Below are 12,534 nucleotides of genomic sequence, written 5' to 3' on the forward strand. Positions count from 1 at the left end.
ATTGAAGTAAACTTTTAACGGAAGAGAGGAACCACACACAGACAGGTATGACACATTGGCTTGCAGCGGTCAGGAAGCAGCTCAACCGCAACCTCTGCTTTACAGCAAGCTATTTCCCCCAATACTTTCATTTAAGAACAAACAGCTGCTGCTGAAAAGCCAGACTGCTAAGATTAGTTCTCTTGTTAAGGCCACTTACTCCTGAGCCATAAATAGCTGTACGGCTGATTAAAGCTACCTTTAAGCAAGTTTTTCATTTGACTTACTTTCAACAGACTTTAAATAAGATTTCCTTGAGGCATGTGTCAGATGCGCATTATACCGCTGGTTTTTGGTGAGGAAAATAATCCATTTTTGCCACAGTAGAAGGTACAAATAAGCAAAATTGTGTCCCCTGAGAAATCTGGAAAAGAAGAAGGCAGGATATTAATTGTACTTATTCTGCATTATTTGAAAAATAATAATGATAATTGCTAAAAAACAACTTTGCCCTTGTCCTTAGCAGCCTACTGAATACTCTTGATGCAGATAAATTACTGCATGCAATAATTTGCATTAAAAAGATTATTTGAGCACAGCCCAGACAATTAAGAAAAAAAAAAGAATTCTGAATGCAAAAAACCCACCTTCCTATCCTAGGTGAAAATGGTAATTCACAATCAAAAATTCCTCAAACAGTTCTCTTTCTAAAGGTTCATCAAATACAACTTTATAAGTTTCTCTTTTCATAAGCTATCAAGACCTAAGGTAATAAACTAGCAAAGAGTTATCCAGGAGAAAAATTATCTTAACTAATATAGCTATTTTCTGCATGGAAAAAAGGGACAATCGCGTGAAGAAACAAAAAAGGAACACTACTTTATAACAAGGGCTATTTTTTAAGAAATAGAAATAGATTATAGGCAAAGGTAAATGCTATTTCTTAAGTATAATTACTATTGCTTGCAAGTACATAATCCAATTACTATAAGCTTTACCTTATTATTTTAAAAGGCATTTAAGATCAGTTTTACTGTCACTATTTAATTCATTCATAAAACTCATACACTTGCAACTGAGTCCAGCCTTATCAAAATCATTATTTAGCAGATACCTGCCCAAGCCTTTTCATTGTGGAAAATATTCTTTCCAATGATGCTTTTAAAACAGGAATAAATTTAATAAAACCCATGATTTTTAAGAAACTGTGAGAACTAGAGGTAGTAAAAACAAAACATTACATTATTTCCTTGTCTAACACATGCACAAATAACTGAATCTCAGTTGATAATACTCCTTATGCAAAAAATCCAAATTGTCTGTGCAACAACTCAACTTGATGTAATAATTACTAAGAAGTGTTTGTGAGCTAATATATGCCATGATATAGTTTCATGCAAGAGTCATGATGCATCTCAAAGAGTTATCCTCAATTCTTTGTTGAAATTTATTCATAAATGTACTACATCACAGACATCCTCGTACGCAAGTTTAGGTTATCTTAAACTTAAAACTGACAGTAAAAAAAAAATAAAAAATAAAAAAATCATACATTGCAAAGGAAATAAAAGCAGCAGTCAGAAACTGCAAGCATCTATGATTCTTATCGTTATCACCCTCAGAGAACTTAAGAAATCCAAACTGGAAAATCCTCACCCACTTACAGAAGTAACTTTTAATAACTTTAACACTTTCAAGGATACTTTCAACTGCAAAGATAACCATCTAATGTGAACATGCCTTAACAACATTTCCATGTATACAAAGTTGACAAAATGATATATCTACACTATGAAACTCTTATTAGATACGGAAAAATAACTGAAAACTCTGTTACACAATCTTCAGAATCAAATGATTTCTTTTAGCGATCATTACCAATAGCTTTTATCACTGCCCTGAAAATAATCAAGCAGCCAGGGGATATTCCTTTTCCAACCGCGTATTAACAAACAACTATTGAAACATTCTTATATTTCTTCTGTTCAATGCATCACCAGGACAGGAAAGAAAAGATTTAAAAAAAAGATCCTGTCTATCCATTGTCTACTTACTTCTTCAGCTGAAAAAGGAACTATATGCTGGCAATACATACATCTTTTAGCAAATCAAAATGTAGCACTTAAAATATGCATAGATGTTAGAAGTTATTCCATTTAGTTTGCTGTCAAAAATAAGTGATCTAAATGATTACTATGGATACTATGATTGCTAGGACACCAGGAAATGCTTGTAATGTAGCCCAGCCCTTTTAGGCATTTCTCTCCCCTCTTCCCCAATGTAACTTTAAGGATTCTGTTCTGAGCAACACTGATAAAACTAATTCAATAAAAGTAATTTATCTGTTTCATCAAATGATATCTTTTAACATGATAGTTCGCTGTAAAAAAACTACCTTATTCGTAAACTACAGTGCAACTTACAACAGCTAATGCTATCCCTGCAAAACATTTCTCCAGTCTTTCTGGGAAATGCAATTCTTCTTTACAAAAGACAGTTAACCTGACTAGTGTATGGGAGATTATAGTGCTAATCTGTGTAGGGACTGAACACAGAGGCTAACTATAGTCCACTAAAAACTTAATTTTATTATTATGAATGGCCCCGCTGAAGGAGCCTCTTCCCTTCTCTTTCATAACAAACTACTGAGTAAACACAGGCTAAGGTTAGCTTTTGTGAATACCCACTCTAAGATCTACTCCATCCACTGTGTTCTCCTGTTTAGTGGGCCAAAAAACTGAAGAATGGTCCCCATTTGACCAGAATTTGGTCCGCGATAAATACATAAAATAATCGTTAACTATCAAAGGGTTCAAGGCATAGAGTGATATCAGCTGCAATTTCTTTGCAATTTTGAACAAATTTTGACAATTTTGAACTTTTTACATTTGCCTGGTGCCTGCAATAACTTGTGTGTGAAGTTAGCTGAGAAAACGTGAATGTTAAAGATGTTAGATAAATATTTGACATGAAGTACACAGAACTTGATCTTAAACAGGTCTTTTGAGAAAAAGAAAGTCTTTAGCAAAATCAACTGAGGCCAGGTCACTGAGAATTTCTTCAATAGGAATGAATATTCACAATACTTTTCCAAGTTTTTCCCTATTTTTGCCTGATACTCCAAAGTAACCACAGCCTAGGAGCTGAAGAAGGTTTCATCCAGTTTTCAGGAGTACCTTAATTCTGAGACTCTCACCTAATCCTTGTCCTAAACTCAAAAAAACATTTTCTCTTTCTGTTTCTAACATTGGAATGAACACACTACAATCTCCTCAGTAGCTTAGGGCCAGCAGCACAGTGTTGAAACCCTTCTCTATGAATCATCTGTTGAACCTGGATGAACATTTCTCAAAAAAAGTCTCAAACATCCAGTCACTTTAATTACTTTTGTTTCAGGCATGCAATTCAGAGTAGTTTTAAGACAACCCAAAGGCATTATCTTTTATAATAACAGCTTTGTGTTTAGTTTCTGTTAAGACTAGGCTTCTTCAGTGCAAGTTCTACATTCAGAACAAGGTTCACCAACAGTTACGTTGCTTACTGGTTCTTTGCAAAGATTTAATTTAGCTTTCCTTTGCTTAAGCAGCATATGAATGAAGAAGAGACTTCTCTAATAATAAGGAAGTAGCAGTATTTCAGAAGTGTGAACTGATACAAGATCATCTGAAGGAGAAACTTTTTGTACTGAAGTTGGCCACCATCAGTATTTAGGTCCTCTTAAAGAGGAATGACAAGCACCAAACTGATTATTCTGGTTGTCATGGAAAGTGTCGTAGCCATGTCTTGCAGATGACTATGTTACAAACTGTGGTAGGGGCAATAGGTACAAGATTTGAAATACAGCATCTGTCTACAGTTCACCTACAAATGATCTACAACTTCAGTTAATGTTTCATATTGATGTAAACACTTTTGACAGTTATGTTATTTCCCAGAGCACAGTAGTACTTTGATGATCTAATTTTTCAATGACCAGCTCTTGAATACAGTCTGCAGTGGTAGTACAAACAGTTTTTCTTTTCTAACAAAAGGTACTGGACCTTCATCTCTTGAAATCTCTTTGTAATCAGTGCATGAGAAACATCTTTAACTTCATCTGTTTCCCTAAGTCTCTGTAGTCTATCACAAGCTACTGATGCAGAAAAAGATTCCTCCTCTAAATTAAAATTAGATTTTAAACACATAGTGTTAAATTCCAATCACAAAAAACAAAAACAAAACAAAACAAAATAAAGACCAGAATTCCTTCATTACCCTGACTAGCAATTTTTCCATGTGAGAACTGGAATACATCATTCCCCTCCTTGGCTTATGCTGTTAGTTTTACTCTCAGAAAAACGTGTGCAGTGGATTGAATCGACAGGGATATAGAGGCAGAAGCTCAAACTGCATCAAAAGTGTTAGCATTATGAGCTCTGTATGAATAGTCTTACTGGTACAATTCCCCAAGCATACCTTATCTTCTTGTACACAGAGATTAGAGACAGGCTCAAATGCTTAATTCTAGGTCAAGTGCATAGTCCGCACTTGAAGACTTTCAACATATTCTTTTAAAGTGGAATCTTCAGCATATTCAGGCCTTGAAGTATAGAATTTAGCTGCTATTTTCAACACAGAGCTTGACTAGCTGTTGTTCTGCAGTTTGTTTTGTTCCTTATATCAAGGAAAAACAAATAATGGTGATTTTTGCAGGCTTCCCTTAAAAACACTGATCCCACTGATTGGTTCATTCCACAGCTTCAGTGACAGATAAGAGGGGGAACTCACACATCCCTGTAAGTACCTGAAAGTCAAAGGGCAGAACTGAACTTCTGATACTCACACCATGTACAAAGAGCAACCTTGGAAGTCCTTAGATGTGTATAATGTAGAAAGAATACTAAGCATCTGGCCTGACCAGGCATTCCCATAATGTTGCTTGAATTCAACGGTAAGCAGCATATCAGCTTACTGTATACAACAGCTAAATAAGATACAGCAGCAGGAAAAGGCTCACACAGACACATTATGCAGCAGAACAGAACTGGTAACTTCCCCCACCCCAGGACTCCCACCCTTGTTTCTGTGAAATCTGAAGTTCTTCAGTTATTGCATTTAGTTTGGAAGGGTAAATTAAGAAGGGCAGAAAGCTTAAATATGTTTCCTACTTAAAACTATGCTTTAATGTCATCTGCAGCATTTTTAGAACAGGTAGAGATACGGAGGGAAAAATAAAGATATGAGACATGGAATCTGGAATGATTCATTTCACAACATTTTGAAAATGCATAATAAGTATAGCAACTCCTCTCTGTGTGTTTCACTTAAACCACGTAAGTAATTGACAGCCTGTGAAGAACCCATTAGGAAAACTGAAAACCATGTGTCAGATACAAATCCAGCGGGAAAGCACCCTTCCCCCCATTTGAACTGTACAGAACAATCTATCACGGAGGCAGTATTAAAGGTCATTGAACAGCTCAGTAGCTATGCTGGTGCCTGAGCGGTCACAGTCTGCCGTGTAGGAGATCAGAGCCTGAATCGTCTACTCTTTCACAGCTCAGGGTACCAGAAAAGCGGTGCAGTGAAGGTCATGGATCCTATGCGTTACTGGGAAAGAACTGGGATATAGCTATAAGCAATGATAACTGATGCTAACCTGTTTAACTGTTCTAAGATACTCATTCTTACAGACTCTGTGGCAGAATTAAAGCACAGTTCCTTTAAACCTATATCCAATTGTTGGAATCTTTGCTTATGTTAAAAATTTGCAAGTTAGTGTCAGGGTTAGGGGAAAAAAACATGACAGCAAGGCCTAAGCATGATTAATCCAATAAATGTTCAATGAAACCAAATTAATCTGGTGATTTAGCTGCACAATACATTTCAATAACGGGTTAATTCTAAAACTTTCTGCCAACGTGGTGGAGACGGGAAGCGGCGAGGGAGTTGTTGTCATTGCTAACTCAACAGGTGACTTTGCAGGGTGGAAAGGGAAAAACGCAGCAAACTGTCCAACCATTTAAGCAAACATCTACCAACTCTGAGTCAAGTCCTGAAGAAATTGCTGAGAGAGGTCCTATTGCAGTTGAAAAGATCTGTTTTGCCTCCTAGGAAAAGAAAAAACAGATATCTGGACCAAGTGAAGAGCAATGTCAAAGAAACACATTAGGCTGAAGGCCTCAGGTCTGGTCTACACGAAAGATTTCTATTGAGAGAGAGAGAGAGAGAGAGAGAGAGAGAGAGAGAAAGGGGTAACTAAAATGTTTCTTAAAGAGGAGGGGGTATTTCTTTGTGACGGACAATTGCATGAAGCTACAGCTACACTGGATAAAAAGCATCCCTGCTGGTATAAATTAGTTTGTTTGGAGGACTGGTATAATTGACAAAACCATACCGGGGCTGACTTACAAAGCAGTACCTGCAGAAGATGGATTTGCTATGCTATCTCTGCCAGCAAATTGTTTCTAGCAGAGGCAAAGTTTCAGGCTGCCTGATTCTGGCCATTTCTACAGCTAAAAATGCCGTTGAGGAATGAGCCTTGCCAGAGGGAAGGAAGGGAGCTCTGGGGAAGTCAGACATGGCCAGGCCACCCCAGGCAGCGCGTCCAGGTTAACTCCTAGCCTGCTGGTTTAAACACACCCTGCTCTCAAACTGACTGACACTTGTCAGACTGCTGTTCAGGAGCTGCTGAAGATAAGTTAGGAGTGTCAGTCCACTTCGCACAAAGAGTACAAATGAGCTTTATACTGCTGTAAAACAATAGTATAGAAGTGATCAGAGAAGACAAGGCATATACTAAATATATTCTTAAAACCTTGTCAGAAACCTCTTACACTCAAATTAGAGATTATCCTGAGGGACAACAGGAAGAGCTGAAAACAACTTCCTTTACTGAAATAAGCAAAAAAGCAAGCTCAATCATTTGTGCTTTAGTCCTGGCTTATTACAGAGTTTCATTTGTGTCAAGTGACAATGTGAAAGATACCATCCATTTTTAAAAAAATAAAGGCAAAATAAATATTGTACTATTATAGGTCTCTGCAATTGTAATCTTGGAATCTGTTTTTTCTTCATGTTGCAATTCCTCTTCAGACTTATGCTTATACTTATTAGCAAGTTATAAATTTCTTTTTCAAGCAAAATATGTAGTGACATGCTGTCTACTGTGAAGTTATCTTGTTTTGAGAATGGCTCTTCATCAAAACTTAAAGGACATATAAAATGCCCTAAGCAGCCATAAAATCGCTTTCATTTAGTCAAATCAATTTGTCAACATTCTGTAAATTTTCTCTCACTACAAATAACTTGTAGCTACCCATAAAGTCATAAAACCTGAGAATCTCTTTCTTTTACAGTATTTGCTGTAATTCAGAAAACAAAAATAAAACAAGATAATTAACAGGAAATATTGATTCAGGCTCAACAAGGAGAACTGGAAGTTGATGATTCAAGGAAGCTATTATAAGGGAATGTGCAGAAGAATTGTATGCCAAAAAATAAAAATAAAAAAAGCAGCATTAGCAACTAACATTCAACATTTGATGTTAAAATACTGCAGCCTGATTTCTGAGAGATGTGGGACATTTCTGACCAACTTCAGGAGGAACAGTGGATATTCAGTCTCTAAAAGTAGACCATTAGTTGTAATTGCCGCTATTGTAATCATCTATTATTACATTCTATGAAAAGCAAGACACAGTTGGAGTTAAATATCAGTGTGAGAAATAGGAAATTCAGAAAGCCAGAAACAAAACGGAAATTGCTGTTGATCACAGAAAAAAACTGAGAATGGGGGGGGAAAAAAACCCTCCACCACACTGAAGATAAACGTCTACAGGCAGCAGTTAAAGAAAATAATAATGATGACTGTTTTTTAAGGTACGTACTAAACTCATCTATGAAAATAGAGCCTGTAAACCTGAAAGAAGAACAATCTCTTCTGTAATACAAACTGCCCTTTGTTGAATACTGAAGGGGAAAAAGGAGGGAAAAATATGAAAGAACTTGTATTCTCAAGCCTTAGTCAACGAATCTGATGGCAACATAACTCTGAATAACATAAGTCTTTACCCTGTATTTTTGTCTGTTTTATAATAAAAGAATCCTGGAAAGCATACAGATTGAAATAGATTATTCATAAAATAAAAATTTCTCTCTCATATTTAATGTATTTTTTCTTTATTTTTTTTTAAAGACACATTGATCAAATTCATCTGCTTAGCTGATGATTTGAAGCTAAATGTATACCAAAGCTGTTTGGAAGTTGGTGCTGATTATTTTCTGGAAATCATCTATCATTGCTCTGGACACTACATACTGTTAATTTATTAGAAATTTTTCAAAGCAGCATGGCACAGAATTGTTATTCCTGACTAGCAGCTCTGCTTATTAGCCAGAAAAACAAGGAAAAAAAGAAGGCTCCTGTTACTCCCAATTCAAAATAGAAAGATGGGGAGGTGGATCAGGAATGCTATGATTTTAACAAGGTATTATATGAGATATAAACAGCTGAGAAGAAAAAAAGCAAGAGGAAACACATTATTATTTGATGCATGGAGCGGTCCCAAGACAACAGAGCAGTAGTGATCCGTTAAGAAAGATGCTCAGCCAACAGGCATGACCGCAGATCACATAAGAAAAAAAAAAGAAAAAAAAAGACTTTTCAGATTTTGCTTGAAACCATGCAAAAAGGCAACTAATTGCACTAATTAAAATGGTGGCAGACCAAAGTGCAAGAAGCAGGGAAACTCGGTCCAGGATAACTCTCATATCCCTGCTTAGTTTTGCAGAAACCTGTTTAAGAAATAATATGTTTTAATTGTTTATATCAGACTCATCTTACCACTATACTAGCCAATCTGTCAGATAGTGAACTTGTGTGATATTCCCTCATCCGAATCAGCTTTTCTCTTATTTACAAATATTTTGGAAAAGTGTCTTGTTTTTCTCTCTGCTAAACCAATCAATCAATCAGCAGTACTCTCCATTTCAGGACAGACAGAACAAGCTAATTTTAGAGCTGCAGTCACTATAGGTAGAAAAGCAAACCATCTGTGGGGATTTTATGAGATGTCAGAATAAAAAAGTACAAGTTGAACTACATCTAGCTGATAATAATTTGAGTTTTCAGGTGCTAGCATCTGAGGAAAAGTGGTGGTGTTAGGGAAATAAGAATGTCACTATCATCAACTAGTCAAATACTTAAAACATGGATCAGAACTAAGCTGGTACCACTATTAATTGTGTTTTAAATAATACAGAGATGGATCTGGTTATGCCATGTAATTAACTCAGAAACTACACAGCAACTAATATTTTCTTTAGTATAACATTAATGCATTCTATGGTTATAACCTATAAAGACAAGAGGCTTCAACTAAACAGAAGAAAAACCCCATCACAAATAGATTTTATCCTAAAAAGACTTAGCTGTAGAGAACTTCTCAAGCGACTTCAAACAGTGCTTCTTGGTGATGCTTTTATTGTCACTAGAATCAAGAGCATATTTAACCAATTGTCATGTTCCATCTAATTATCAAGCAATTCAGCAGATGCTTTGGGAATCAATGAAATACTGTTATTGCAACCTGAGAGACTGGAGAGGAAAGAGCATAGCATGGCTTTACTGACCATGGTAAGTCAGGTGGGTAGGTGGCTGAGAAGATCCCTTTGCCAAGTGCCTCCCAAGAAGGCAAGTGAACTTACAGCACTTATAGTTTCTAGGAGCTTTGTGTGGCTCTGGAACACCTAAGACTGGATGTACTGCATCTTTTCCAGCTCCCAATAGCTTGTCATTGAACGACCCCTCTGGGCAAGAACATAGAGGATATTCTTGTTGGGAGATAGCTTATCCAATATGCAGAAAAGTACCATCTCGAGTAAGGATCAAATTCTCCTCCTTCCACATTTTTTTGGCTGAGAAAGAGAGGACAGAGGAATGTGCAAACATTCATTCCAGTAATATTTCTGTTCTAGAAACAGCTGTAAATCAAGTATATCCTTTTCATGCCTGTTCTTTTGTTTTACTGATTAAGCATCTCAAGCTGCTTGCCCATTTATGACATACTCAGAGTCTAATCAAAGCATTTAACACTATGAACCATTCTCCTTGGTTAAGGTATGACAGAAAACTTTAGGCACAAGTTGGTGTCCAGGCTAGGTGACAGTGGCACATTTCCAATGGTAAATTACGCTTCAGGTTACAAGGAACTCACATGAAGCCTCATTTTAAAATGGATGCTTAAGGAGAACAAGCCACAGCAACAAAGCAGAACAGTGAAAGAGCTTCATGCCCAGGCTAATAGTACCAGAGTTGTATTCTGGATGGGACGTGTGCTAAAAACTGCAACTCCAATTATGCTGTCTAAACTGAGAGCCCTTTTGCAGGCCAGCCCCCAAGGAATAAAATTATTGTTTGCCTACTCTGGAGAGTTTAAAAGTTCCCTGATCTCTCATGCACCAGTGAGCTGTCATGTCAAGAAGTCGATGATTTCCTTTCCATTTTGTATCAGTTTTTAACAAGAAGATCTGTAACATTTGAGAGCAAGTGCTCAAATATGAACTCTTTCATATATGCCTACTCTTTTTCTGAATACCTAAAGACTTAAATAAGCCAAATATGCTGAAAATAGAGTAGAAGTTGATTCTGCTTGGACTTCAAAAACAATTACTTATTGTGTTGTATGCTATATTTGGACACTTCCTCTAAATTATTTTGTATTCTATCTATTTTGGCTGCAAATTGCCCAATGGTTATTAACTCAGCAGCATTCAGGTTGCCCTTCAGTTCTTTAAAGATCAGTCTCACAGAAGAAAAGAAAAAAAGAAAAAAAAAAGCATTACTCAGTATTCAGTAAAGTACATTTAAAATTCATTTTAAAAACTGGCTTGGGATTTTGTCTTCTCAATGAAAATAACTTATGATGTTTACATAGCTACATATAATGGCTGGTTAAGTAGCAGCATGCAACGAGATGTATGTAAAAATGAAGTTTTCCAAAACAGTACGAGTTCTGGGCTCATGATTACTTTCATAGCACAAAACTGGAAGTAAGTTCAGCAAAACATTTCTGTTATATCTCATAGCTCCTTACCTCTTGGGCTGGGTGTGGTGAGAAGTACTGAAGATTAGCACTGGTTTAAGGAGCAGAGCTTTACCTCAGTACAAAGGGGACACACTGACTCTAGGAACCTAGTGCTTCTAAAAATAAATGGTGAGTTGCATAAGACAGTAAAGGAAACATTTACCTCTCTGCAGCCCTCTCCAGTGTTGTTAGTGTTTAGTGCTGTTAAATGAAAGAATACAGAATCCTGTGTGACATGACATGATATAAACTACTTTCTGTGCCTCTGTTCCTTGCTACTACAGCAGTCCGGAGTTGCATTTATAACTGAAGTCCTTGACTAAATGGCAACTAGGCAAAGTCAAGGTTTGTGAGTACTCTGGGGTACCCTTGCAATCCTAGCAGACCTGTCAAATCCCACTTAACACTGAAAATAAGGCTCCTGCTGTTATCTCCTTTCTCATGCTCTCCCATAAGTCAGGCCTGCACCTGACTCATTTTCAGGCTGCCTTCCAAGTCTCTCTCCTTCTCTGACTACCCAGCAGGTTGATCCCAATTTCAGTCCCTACACCTAGCACCTGGACTGGGAAAGAGACCACAGACAGCAGAAGAGACACTCTTGCTCCTGAAGTCTAACTCCTCTGCTGCCATGGCTGTTCATGAGATACAGCGCAGGGGTTACAGAAGGAAAGAAACAACTATTGTCTAGTAACTATTTATAATCAAAAGATTCAGGGATAGATAGACATTTTTTCAGGCCTCACACTTGGGAGTGTCAGAATCTCTTGGTCTCTGTGAAAATGTCGCCAGCATTGCCACCGCGTTTAGAGTCCCGCAGTTAAATAACGTGGCTCTTCTTACACAGAGCACAATATCTACTTGTACCAGTCCAGAGAAAAGAGGATCACCAAGAACTGCTTCATAGTCAAGCCTTAGAAACTGGAAAAACATTGGAGGACAGGAGAAATACTGTTGGTAGAAAGCCTGTCTCTTTGCTTCTTGAAACATTACCTCTCATTCTGTGATTTTGGTCAGTGAATGTTATACCTAGAGCCTAGTTTGTTACTTAGGCCACCACGTAAATTATATCTTGAAGCCTTTTTTTTTTTTTTTTTTTTTTTAAGGCCACATTTACTGGCTGCTGCACTGACATGACTCACAATCACCATCACAATCTTCTCTAAATCGGAGAGTACAGCCGTTGAAACAGTGGAAGTTTTAAGATCAGACACGTCAGGCACTGATTTTCCCAGCAAAAGTGAAGATCAACGTCACAACTATGGCAGCATAGAGGATCAATAGTTGAATGATTGAGGAATCAAAATCCCCCTCTCTCTTTAGGATTCAAGAGTTGCTATGCTACAGGTATTGTATTACAGTATGTTTTGGAAAAAATTGCAGGGATCAGTCATCCCCAAACCACTTCCACTCTAAAAGAGCTGCCCTGCTTCACCCCTGGTTTCAGGCAAGTACCAGTAAGGAGCTAGCTACACATCTCCCAATGGTTTGT

The 12,534-nt window shown here is 37.2% G+C and overlaps 1 protein-coding gene across 2 annotated transcripts in view; it reads right to left on the bottom strand.

Moving 5' to 3' along the window:
* Positions 1–12,534, bottom strand: part of OTUD7A (OTU deubiquitinase 7A) — a 161,705-nt gene that overhangs the window by 92,172 nt on the left and 56,999 nt on the right. For both annotated transcript variants that reach the window (XM_067305330.1, XM_067305331.1), the window contains exon 4: positions 267–403. The gene's annotated coding sequence lies outside the window, so the exon portion shown is untranslated. The remainder of the gene's footprint in view (positions 1–266; positions 404–12,534) is intronic.

This window comes from Apteryx mantelli, chromosome 15 (genome assembly GCF_036417845.1).
Source record: "Apteryx mantelli isolate bAptMan1 chromosome 15, bAptMan1.hap1, whole genome shotgun sequence".
In the NCBI taxonomy this organism is placed as follows: domain Eukaryota; kingdom Metazoa; phylum Chordata; class Aves; order Apterygiformes; family Apterygidae; genus Apteryx; species Apteryx mantelli.